At 40.6% G+C, this 12,390-nt stretch overlaps 1 long non-coding RNA gene across 1 annotated transcript in view; it reads right to left on the minus strand.

Moving 5' to 3' along the window:
• LOC137855950 (uncharacterized) overlaps positions 1-12,390 on the minus strand; it is a 157,348-nt gene that overhangs the window by 98,062 nt on the left and 46,896 nt on the right. The window lies entirely within an intron of this gene.

Raw genomic sequence — 12,390 nt, forward strand, 5'->3', positions numbered from 1 at the left:
TTACCTAAAATTATAGCAGTTCATGGCATGTTAAGTTATTCTACAGCACTTGTGATCTGATGAAGCTGATTACATCAGTAGCCCTGACAAAGCAATATGCATACAAAGTTTCAGACTGCTGCAAGACTGAAAAAGGTAAGCTTTCACCAACCGTCACAACAAAAAATCTTGGTATTTCATGTTTTCTGCCTATGGCTATTTCCACAAATGTTTGTGTTTTAAAATCCCACTGATAGTTGTTGAAATTAAGAGAGACCAAACCAATGCCTAGCCAAAAAGAAGAGCTATTTGTAAAAGCGTTCCAGTTCACTTGCTACAGCTACACATGGGTGCAGCCATCAAACCAGACTTAACATATGTAGGGAAAGGAATAGAAATGCAAGGAAAGAAGGAATAACAAATGCTCTGTGCAGGGAGGCACATAGCATGGCACAAGTGTAGGGTCCTTATCTAGTACTAAGTTTGAAAGCTTTTGAGTTTGCATATGGATTCTCCAATTCACCAGCCTCCAGCAGGAGGTATAGGGAATCTGAAATTTTGCTGGTTAAGCAGAGAGCACTAGAAAACTGAGTTGGGAGACTAATTACATTAGTTACCCCTTTACAGCCAACTACTTCTTTCACAGTATTATTGCACTGACACTAGGAAAACCCATGCAATATGATGAATGCAAGTTATTACCTATTAAGAACAAATGTAGATCTGTATTTTTTATCTTGTATAACTAGAGCCTACATGATTAGTACCACTCAGTGATAAGAAGAAAATCATATTCAAATTCACTTTGATCAGCAGCACTTTTCTTTTACATGAGTGAAAGTTCACTGTGGGTTTAGCTAGTGCTGTTGAGAAAGACAGAATTCCCCTGCAAAGTTGCTGGAAACATTTGTAAGGAACCAAGCCAGTATTCACCTAACATTAATATTTAGAATTAAGATGTGTGTTTCACCATTTACTCTAGATTTTATGCATTAGAACTCTAAATACAAATTTCATAAAATAAGCAGTGTTCTTACAGATGTTTCCAGAAATCTCATTCTTGAAAATAGACTATTTTAGCTGCATTTTGTTACTGTGAAGCAGAGCCTGAGAACCGCCCCATTCTGCATATCCCACCTCTTCCACATCTATGACATGTTAAGAGTATCTTGCCTGGCCTAGACACTGTCAGGGAAGAACTGGGGAAAGCCCAGGTACCGCATTTATTCCATGAGCTTTTTGACAACCCAAGTGCTTCGTTACAGCACTTGCCTTTGATGTATTCATAGCATATGAAACTACTGCCCTTCTGTGAAAAGCAATGCTTGACTTGCCCATCTGTCCAGAAATGGGCTTCAGTTTAAAAAAAAAAAAAGATCCTGGACCAAAGATCTGCCTGTAGGACTCTTTCTCAGGTCTTTTTTCTACCTGCACATGATAGCACAGGGTGGATAATAACAGCCACCTGCCATGCTTACACTACCTAAGAGCCTTCACAGGCCATATTCCTCCCTACACTCTGGGGCTTTGAGGTACCTGTGGAGACAGACCACTGAAGGACCTTATCAACCTGACCTCTGATGATATTGCCTAAATGTTTTCCTCTTTAAGAGAAAACCTGTCAGCCTGTTGCACCCAGTGGTTGCTCAGTAATAGCAGAAGAAAAACAGAAGCTCCCAGGAGCAAGGGTGCTGTAGGAGCTTCCACAAAAGGCAGGAAAGATTAAGCACAGTCTGCAGTCCTTCCCAACAGAACTGAGCCAAAATACAAAACATGTGACAGATGTTATTCCTGACAAGATCCTCTGCTCTCCTCAGATAAACAAATGTTAGAGAAAGCATAGACCTTTATTTCCAGCCCTCAAGCAAAAGCAGTAGCAGAATTTCTAACAGAAGTTATTTCAAGGCTGCCTTTGAACTAGCTCCTTCTTCTTTGTAGTATTAAGGAACACACGTCTATCTCAGAAGTCACGCGAGCACCCTATCAGCTGCTTTTATATCTAATCATGCTAACTTATTGCAGATTTATATACAGTCAGACAGATTTCCCTCTTGTTTATAGCAAGGCTAGTACTTTAGCCCCCTAAGCAATAATCCAAGGCTGAAACTTCCTCTCAAAAGCCTCACAGGATGCAGCTAGTTTCAGTTTAGGAAATACTAGGTGATCTATAGTAGGATCTAACTCACAGTCTACTAAGACTCAAGTCTCATGTAATCCTGATCTTGGCCAGAGATGAGATCAACCTATTCCATTTCAAAATTTGGCACAAGCAACTTCACAGTAGGATACAACTTCCTTAACTACTAACACACAAAAAAAAAAAAACCAAAAACAGATTACCTAAAAAAACTTGAACAAATGCTGGTAAGAAACTGACAGAAGATGTTGGCAGAAAATGACTTTCCCAGCCATCAAATCTGCATTGAAACAACAAAAGCATAAATCCAAGATGCAGCAGTAAGAGACATCATCTGAGCAATAGCTGTATTTTAAGAGAGCTTATGGAGACAAAACAAGATTCAATTGTGACATACCGTTGATGAACTCAAGCAGATGTCTCCTATACTAGGTAAACACATCTAGACCACATTCTATATGATCTAGGAAGGACATACTAACTTTAAAGATGAAAAGGATATACCTGCCTGGGGAAAAGAGAAAAATCAAAACTATAGCACAGTGACCACATCCCCTCAAAGCTTTTGGCTAATTCACATAATCTGGATTGAAAACCTCTATTTTACAACTGAGCCTGTGGTGCAGACATGCTAGAGAAAGACACTAATTCATTTAGTTTAGTGTAGAACTGATCAAAAATAAGCAGAAGTACAGTTTATTGAAAGGCACCTGCTGCAAAATACCTTGGCTTACATAGAAATATACTGCAATTCACAACTCAGACCCTTAGGTTATACATATAGGCTAGAAGACCAGTCCCAATGTAGTGCTGTTATAATTATCACTCTTCTCATATATTAACTATTTCGGGAACATGAGCGTTTTTGCTTCTTCATATATGACACTCAAAACAAATCAGGTCACTTAAACAGCCATTTAGTAGCAACATTCATTAAAGCATAGAAAAAGCAGAACAGATAATTTGGCTTCCCAATATTCCCAGCTGTTCAATGACAGGGAGCAAGCCATCATTAACCACATATTTTGGCAGTGGTACTAAAATAGTAAACATTTTTTTTATGCAGTGTCTACACCTTCTTGGATACATACAAAGCTATTGTAGACATGACACAATGATACCTGCCATCCATGAGTAAATGACAGGTTTTGCAAGGATCACCTTTAATAGAAGTCTTCTGTGCCCAACAGAAAGATAGCTCAAAATGGTCAGGATGGAGAATAAAAACTGGATTCACAGCCACTCCTCTCTAAGGGGACTCTGATACCCCTTAACTCAGTCATTCATTTCTCTCAGTTGGGCAGAAGATTCATGACATTCTACCAGGAGACTTGTAGCAGATACCCTCACCATTTCCCTTGACCCCCTTTCATTATCGTGAAGACTACATTTTATTTTCCAGAAGGCCTCATCCTAAGATAACATAGGCACTGAGTAACAGTGTGTAGTTTTCCCCTCACAAACTCATTTCAGAAGTCATTGTCATGTCGTCGTCCTCTCCTCCCCCCCCCAGTTAAGGGAGGAAAGAGGAGTCAAATAATTATAATATTTTAAGGAGAGGCTCTTGGATTCCACTCAGCCCCAGGCCCTTCTATTAGAGATAGCTTGCCAGCACAGAGGAATCCAGCAGAAACACTGTCCATGCATTCCTGGGACAAAGTGACTTCTTTTTGTGAGATCCTGGTGGCAATTAGCATCAGATGTCTAGTGCAGAACAACCATGACAGGGACAAACACTCTTTTGTCTATTTATCTTAGTAACTTGGTTACTATCTTTGTGGCTTCAACTAGTACAATACTTGAATTCATTATGGTGGTCCATGCACTTCTACTATGAATAGCAGCATCTCTCCTCTCAGTACCTCTGAGAAGGGTTACATTACCTTTACTTAGACAAGGGAACAGAGAGGATAAGTGTCTTGACCAGACTGACAGAAAAGGTCTACAGGGAGAAGTTAATCAAGTCCAGACACCCAGACAAACACATTAAGCCTCAGACAGGCTTTCCCCTTTGTATACCAAAGACACTACATACAATCAAGGATGTTTTTCCCTTCTGTAGGGGATTTTACAAGCTGCTTAATATATTGAAGTTAAAATGGAAATAGGGAGCTTCTACTTTATTAGTTTCTCTTTACATAGCACTGAATCCTCAGTTGATTTGAAACTATTTTTGTTAGCCTAAGGTTTTATGGCCATCATGGGTATTTGGCAACTCTTGGGATAAGGTCGTTTCTATCAGCCCATCTCTCTCTGTCTTCCCCCCCTTCACTCTCATTTATAGAGCATCCATCACAGAGAGCAGTACCTAAGCACAAGCTGTCACCTGACTAATGGCCTGTGGCTTTCAGATTCCATAGCAACTTGAAGACACATCAGAATACACCTCTGTCACCACAATAACGCAATGCTTTTAATACATGGCACCCAAGCAGCATGTTCGACTAGCTTTTTGCACAAGGTCAAGATGATCTGCACCAGACCTCCTGATCCCTGTGCCTTAGAGTTTCACAGTAGTTATGACCATTTCTCCACAGAGTATGAATAAATTACTCAAGGCCTACAGAGGAAGGGAAAAACCCACCCACTCTAAACAAGGGTGATAACAGCAGTGACAGCTAGTTTCACTCTGCCCCTTCAAAAGCAGGAAGGGGGAGCTGGCAAAGATAACAGATAGGAGGTGGCTGAATCAGCAGCATCTGCATTTAATTGAGCTGTGCACCCTCCTCCCACCAAGCAAGGGTGCGCCCAGGCCACCAGGGTGGCTCAGGACACCAAGCTGTCCTCCACACAATCTGAATTGTTCAGTAACACACAAGACAAAACTCTTCTGGCATGCTGCCTTTCACAGACGGCACCCCCCACCCCTTCTTCTCTGCCTTCCCAGCCACATGGTTATTTGGTATTCAGCCCCTTTGTCTCCTTGCTCAAGTCTACTCACATAATTGGCAGTGGAACAATTTCCAACTTAAACTCCAGCCATTAACATACAGAAAGCAGAACACATTTAGAGTGCTTTGCCGCTCTGCTTGGGGGAAAGGAAACATTAGTTCCAGGAAGACTTAACAAGAATAGAAGTGAATGGCTTTGAACTGAATCGAGACATTTGCATCTTGTCCCCCCTTTTATTATATATAACAGTAGGATTCTAACTCTCACACTAAGAAAAAAAAAAAGACATGGACAGCCCTTACAAAACACCTAGAAAACGATTATTTCAGTCTTCAGCTGGATGCTTATATCTGCACTGAAATACTCAGGCATTGTAATCACAGTATAATCAGTATTCTCATCTGCATTATAAACTGATCTTGCATTCATCAGATCAAACCCAGCGCTTAGTCTGTGAGTTTATGCAGCGCTGTAATATATTCCATTTCTCTTGATCCATCTGTCAGCACATTTCTGCTATTTACAAAGTATGCATGGGTACACAAGGATAGTAACAGAGGGGCTGGATTTCTTCATCCTCATGGGGAATCAGATGAAACAGTTTGCTTTACTGTCATGCTTCTCTTTCCACCTGTCTTGGCAGAATATCACTATATGATGTACAAGTGCCAGCACCTTTGCAGATACTTTTTACTAAATTGTCTCAGTGACTTCTCACAACCCATGAACTGGATGCTATTCCAGAGTGTAGTACTTTCCTTTTGTCCAATTGAAATACATTCCTTCCAGCTATCAGCATCCTGATAAGACCAAGTTATTGCTGCCATCAATCGTTCCCCATTCCTTGTTTCTCCACCAGAACTTTTTATTTGAAGTCATATAGTAGTTTTGTGTCTTTGAGCCTCATTACGCTTTTGTCAGGTCCAGAACATGTGGATGGCCACTTCTTTCCACAAAGGAAAACTTTGAACTTTTATGAATTACAGACAGTAAGAAGTGTTCTGCTGTTTCAGCATCTTCCTGTCCCCTCCTCCCCTCTTTTTGGAGACATTTAATTGTGGAGTCAAGGCCTTTCACTGAGCTGGGGCTTTTCTTCAAGAAGCTCACACACTGCTGCACACAAGACAGGATACCAGCCAGCTTTGCAGCTTTCTCTACACCAATACACATATACAGGTTTCCTACTCAAAGCACCATTTCCTGAGGAAACAATTGCAGCTTTCTAAAGGCGACTTACCATCACACAAAGTTATTTTCTTTGTTTAAACGCTCACAGGAAACTTATCAGTTCACCCCACAACTATTTACCTTACAGATCTGCAATCCTGCAAATACCACAACACAGGGTATTGCCCAGCCTCCTAAGAGAGAGCTCTGGTGGGGAGAGGGAAGAGCAACGAACACAGCTTGGAGTCATCTGGTAAGGAAGCTTGCACCATGATTGCACGGATTTGGAGGTTAATCTGCCCAGCAGAGCTATTTAAAGTTTCAGTATGTCACCTGTGCAGTCTGCAAGTGGAAAGACTATAAAACTATTGCTGTTTCCCAATCCTCACAAGTCTGCAGCCCACACTGAAAGAGTATGGCTAGTAGACTGCCTGTGCAGTTTGGTCTGAGGAAAGAGGCCAATGGCCCAACTTTTTTGATGCTGCCTATCTGCTCTGCAGGCAGCCTTGTCCTCCCTCCTCCCAGCCTCCCCCCCCAAATCCCAGCTCTCCTGGAGCACAGATGCCATTCATTAGTGGTTCACTGCAGCAGGACCCACACAGGAGCACTGAGCTACAGCAACCCAGGCAAGCAAAAGCCACCCCACTCCACATCACCATTGCATACCAGCACACATTACAGGGGTATCAGCACTGCCACAAGATAGCCTTGTATACACACTGTTACAAGTGAGGTGCTTTAGAGCCAACTGATAAAATTCCTTTCCATAACTGCAGTTCAGGAATTCCATATCTATCCATCTTCCTTATCAAACTCATTCCACCCAGGCACATCAGTTAAGATGCTGCTTGAACCACGACATGAATACCAAAAGCAGCTGAAAGTAGGTTTCAGACAAAAATGAAGCCACAGCTCTGTGAAATGGCTGCGTAGCAAGCTTCAATAGCTTCCTGTTCTATAAAAAATAAACCAGATTTACACAAAGAAATGTCAAGCTACTTTCAAAGAGAGTTAAAATATCATTAAGGAAATCAAGATTTTTGATTTTTTACTTTTATATTTTAAGACAATTTCAGCTCTCTAAAGGAGACTTCAGTTATCACTCACGGGATACTTCACACAGTTCAACTGATCTTATACTTTTTCAAACCACCACAATTTCTGGATAAGAAAACTAAGTAAACAAACATTTACCAAACACTCCAGGAGTAGGAATATATTTAAATAAGTAAACATAAATCCAAGCTACAAGAGCAAAGATGGAAAGTGAACCACATTTATTACAGCCTTAGATTAAAAGGGTTTTCCCAAGTTTACTGCTACATTTTTGTCAGGTCACATTTAGTCTAACCTCTTGGTTAAAGTTTTTTATTTAAGAATGAGAGAGGAAAAACCTTGAACACGCTCATTAATACTGGTTTACTTAAGACTTCATATGGATTATACTACAGTTCTCACCAACATTTAGACACCCTTCCTAACCAAAATTTAAAAACAGACTCTCATTGAGCCCCACTGTAATTACCAGTTGTGTTTCAGGAAGGTTAGAAGGGAAGAGGGCAAGAAGCTATTATCCAGCAAAGCTTACCTCCTCTATCTTCCATCACAGCAGACAGTCTCCTTGCTCTTCAGATGCTGAACTGCCTCCACAAGTTGGCAGACTGACCCCTCTGCCCCCAACTACAAGACCCCCAAGTATCCCACCTGCTGTTCCTTATGACCTAGCTCCCATATTATTGCATCACTGCAATCAGCTGAGGTCATTAGCGCTGCAAGCCAAGCGTAGGGCTAGGAGTACTCTCTCCTTTTCCCTACTGCTGAAGACAAAGGGTTTGGAGAGAAGTAAATCACAAAGTCTTTGTTATAAATCTATTGAGATTTAATTTCCATGGAGATGAGTTCATTTGTCCCTGCAGTTCCAGTGTGTGGTTAGTCCAGGAGGCCAGCTTGGTTATCATAGTTGGTCATATTGTTTCTGGTCTAATGTAATAATTTCCTGTCTATAGTGCCTTTCATTTTTATTTTTTTTTTTTTTTTCATGTCAACATCATCCAGCAAGTCAATTAATGCACCCAAACACACAGGATATGTCTGTCACTGAGTTTCTGAAATCTATTTGAACTAGACAGTCTTTAACCACTTTTATAGCTGACTCTTGCTAATGCTATGCATTGCTTTTTTATTTTATTAAATATAAACAAAATTAAATACAATATGGCAGATAATATAATCATGTATATTTCAATACACTTCTATAATTTAAGTTTCTGTAGCATTTTATAGCTTTTTATTTTCTTTGTATGGGTTATTTATCTCAAAATTCTGCTTTTTCTTTTTCCTTCTTTTCAAAAAAAGTCCTGATAGTTTTCCTGTCCCTGAGATAATTAGATTAGATTTTCCAGTCCAGGTGTTTTCACTGACCTGTGCCCTTACTTTCTCAGTTTTTCTCTCTGAAATCCCAAACCTGTTATAATTTAATTCTATTTAATTTAGACCAAATCAACACATGATGGCTTGATCCAAAGTTATTTCCAATGGTGATAACTCAGTTGTTTTTCACTGAACTCCTTCAACTCCCTGACTAGACTGGATAATCATGTATGATTAGGTATCATCTACATGATTACAGCTTTCACAAATACTTTCTTATAAGAGGCTATTCTCTGACAGTCCTACCATTTCAATAAAAAATTCTGCTAATGGGGTACAATGAAGATGGAAATGAATTTCAACCTTTTTACTAGTTCATTCTGCCACTCTAACAGGAATTCAGTGGTAGTAAAATCTTTGGTTTTGTCATTAACATGCATGCATGTATCTTTTATCATATGAAGCAAACAGTCTGATAAGCATTCCACCTACAAATTTCTGTAGTATATTTCAGCTCCACATTGGCTCTGAATTTGCTTGTCCTATGGATTTGAGTTTTGTGGTGAAGTGAATTTGAAGTCTAAGAAAATGCAGTCTGGGACTGTGAATTCTCTATATAGTCTAACACCTGTAGTTACACAAAATTAGACTTCTCTCTTTAACCTCATCTCTTACTTTCACAAGGCATATAAGAAGGTTATGAGTCTTTGGAGACTATCTTTGACAGCTTTTGGCTGCAACTGCCAATAGGCATGTAATCTAATAAGGTCTGGGAACTAGATGAAAAATAGATAGTCGTCATCTTTATGTGATGCTTATTTCCGTAGGAAAAGAAACAAAACAAACAACGGGGTGGAATATCTTAACATAGAGTACTTTTATGAGGTCCCTTTAGAATCTAGTCTATATTAGAATCACAGTGAGACGGACCAGTGTACAGCAACTCATCTCTGATTGTTATCAAAAACCTGGGGTGAAAGGAAAGCCAAGTATAGAGGATGGCTAATGGGGGCTTTTTGTGGTGGTGAGACAGGGATTTGTGTTAGAGTAACTGTGGTTTCTACTTGTAGTTTTATTTGTGCTGTTCACTTGGAAAATACTCATCAAGCACTCCCTTATGGCTCTTCTGTACAGTTTGAGTTTCCCAGTCTCTCAGCATCCAGCTGCTAGACATATGTGGTAACTAACACAAAGGCTGTTAAAATGTACTTTGCATGCATGAAGAAGGCATTATGACACTGAGGTTTGCTTTCAGCTGGGCTCTAAATTTGTACGTGCATGTGAGTGACTGCAAAGTGCTGCACATTCTCAGAGCAGCAGACCGCCCTATTCACAGTTTTGTGTTCACGTCCAAAAGGTTACAAAGAGGTCTGAGCATATGCACAGCTGTAAGTATTCATCACCCTAATGAGGGATAATGGTATGCACTGTCATCGGTTGGTAGGAACACACAGGTATAAACAAGCCCAACTGATTTTTCTTTCCAAGTGAGGCAAGAGCATGTGGATAAAGAAGCTTGTGTACTTAGGCCTCAGAATGAGGAAATGGAAAAAAAAAAAAGCTCAAAACAAGTAATCAAGTGTCTCTAATGAACTACTAAGCCCAAACCCAACCAAAACTCTTCAAACTGTCATTATATCTTTTAGCTCCAGAATAGTATAATGCAACTTCTCTTCAAAGTATGGAACTAGTCCAGACCTTTTTTATTTCTTCCCTGATGGAGATAATTCCATTCAGTGTTCAATCTAATACCATTTTGGACAGATACATTATGCTAAAAAGGAATCTTTAAGTCTTGTCTTCCTTATGTGAAAAAATAGTGTATTACCCAACCTAAAGACATCTATATGATGTCAATCAAAATGAAAGCCAGTTAGTTCATAATTTGAATATCTTAACAGGTAAAGATGACATCCTGTTCTTAGGATACAGTGAAGAGGCTTTGAGGTAGGCACAAATGCAAGTTAAGTATTAGTAAACTCATTTAAAAATGAGTTTCAAATTCTCAGGATTTGATGACTTGGCTTGGAAAACTACTGGGTATTTCAGCATCACAAGACTCTCAGGAATGTTTGCAGACATTTGAAAGGCAACTGTGATATTTCTGGCAGCAAAATTGAAAAGAAATATTCTGCAAGTGCTCTCTCCTTGCAATAGTTACAGTTCCATTTTGCTGGAGAAGAGCTATAGAGCAGCATTGGCTAGACTTTGGTGATGTTACTTTCTGAGCTGGCTGAATTTCCAGCTGAATGTCATGTCATGTTTGCTATTTCAATTATTTTAGATTCAAGGAAAAGCAACTGGCTGGCATTCACTACAGACATTCAAATTCCTAGGTCTCTAATGAAAAGTGGAACAAAACTACCACTATTTGTTTTCTCACTGGAATGCCTGGCAGATGTAACTAAAGGTTTTAATAGTTTTTTTTTTTTGTTGTTGTTGTTGGTTTTTTTTTTTTTTTTTTTTTTTCAATTAAGAATGGAATTTTTCCTTTAGAACCAAATAAATATCTCTATCTTGGCTGTCTGTGTGGTGCCCCAAAAGGGAAGACAAGAAGTCTCACCAGACCCTCCTGAACTGAGGGCTGTGCATGCCATTAGGAAAAGCAAGTTGTGGAGAGAGCTTTCTCCACAGAAATTCAAAGAGAACGGCAGCGGGAGCTGAGCAGAGCAGACCTGACAGCTAAGTAGCTGGAAGCAGGATATGTGGACGAATTCTCCAAACCTGGGAGGTAAAAAGACAGCTACTCCAGCCCTGTGCAGGCTGCTATGCAATTCCTTTGCTCAGCCTTATTTCTCACTTCCCAGTTCCTTGGAATGATGGAGGGGAATGAAGCATGAGAGGCAAAAGGGGGCTTTGGGGGAGGAAGGGCATTAGCAAGAGAACCAGAGCATCTATTGCTTGCACCCAGGGTCTTTCAGACATGCAGACTGGAAATTGGTGTGCATCTGGGGTGGGTGTGGGAGGGCAAAGGAAGTGCATAGGAGGAGGCAAATTGCGGGAGCCTTGCAGCACAATGGGCTGTTTGCTGCCCTTGTTGCCAGAGGGTGTATGGGATCAGCTTGGTGATAACCCCACAGTCCTTCTGCAGGCAATTCTGCCTGGGGAGCAGTAGCTCTGGCTCCCACAAAAAGAGCAGGCACGGCATTGCTCTCTCTCAATTAACCAATTTGTTGCCTTTCATGTTCAGTCAATGAGTTACAGTGTATTATGGCTTTAGTGGATACAAACTAATTAAGGGTGAACGAACGAGCAAACATTCTTTTAAGTTCAGATTCCTCATTTGAGCGCTGGGATAGCTTTGGGATCGTGCATGCAGGGCCTCATTCCAAGAGCACTGAACCCTTCTCCGGTCAAGAAATGTTATGCACAGCATCTGCATGCTGTATGTCACTCCTCTAATGAAGAGTCCCTAGGCCTGTGTTCTCGGATCAAAGCAACAACACATTCATAACCATCAGCAGAGCAAGAAAGCCCACAAGATGTTCCCAACAGGAAAATAAACAGGCGATGCCCCTGCTTTTTTTATCGGTGACTCTAAGCTCTCCAGTCAAATGTTATGTTGAATGATGTAATTCAAATCTTTGTGTCAGAGGTAAACACTTAGTTTTGAACAAGCTGCCAAGTATTCCCACAAGCTCTGGTCTCGCTCACTGCTGACAGTGAGGGACACCTCTGGAGGCAAGGCAAGGCATTTCTGGTTCAGTATCTCACCTCAGAGGACATCTTATCAAACATGAGACTCCATGAGGGAATATATGTCAGCATATAGGTTGAGGGACTCGATGGAGCAGTGTCTCATGCCCCTGACTGGTACAACAGCCTGGTGGAAGTGATGCCCAGCA

The sequence above is a fragment of the Anas acuta genome, chromosome 4 (genome assembly GCF_963932015.1).
Source record: "Anas acuta chromosome 4, bAnaAcu1.1, whole genome shotgun sequence".
NCBI classification, from domain to species: Eukaryota; Metazoa; Chordata; class Aves; order Anseriformes; family Anatidae; genus Anas; species Anas acuta.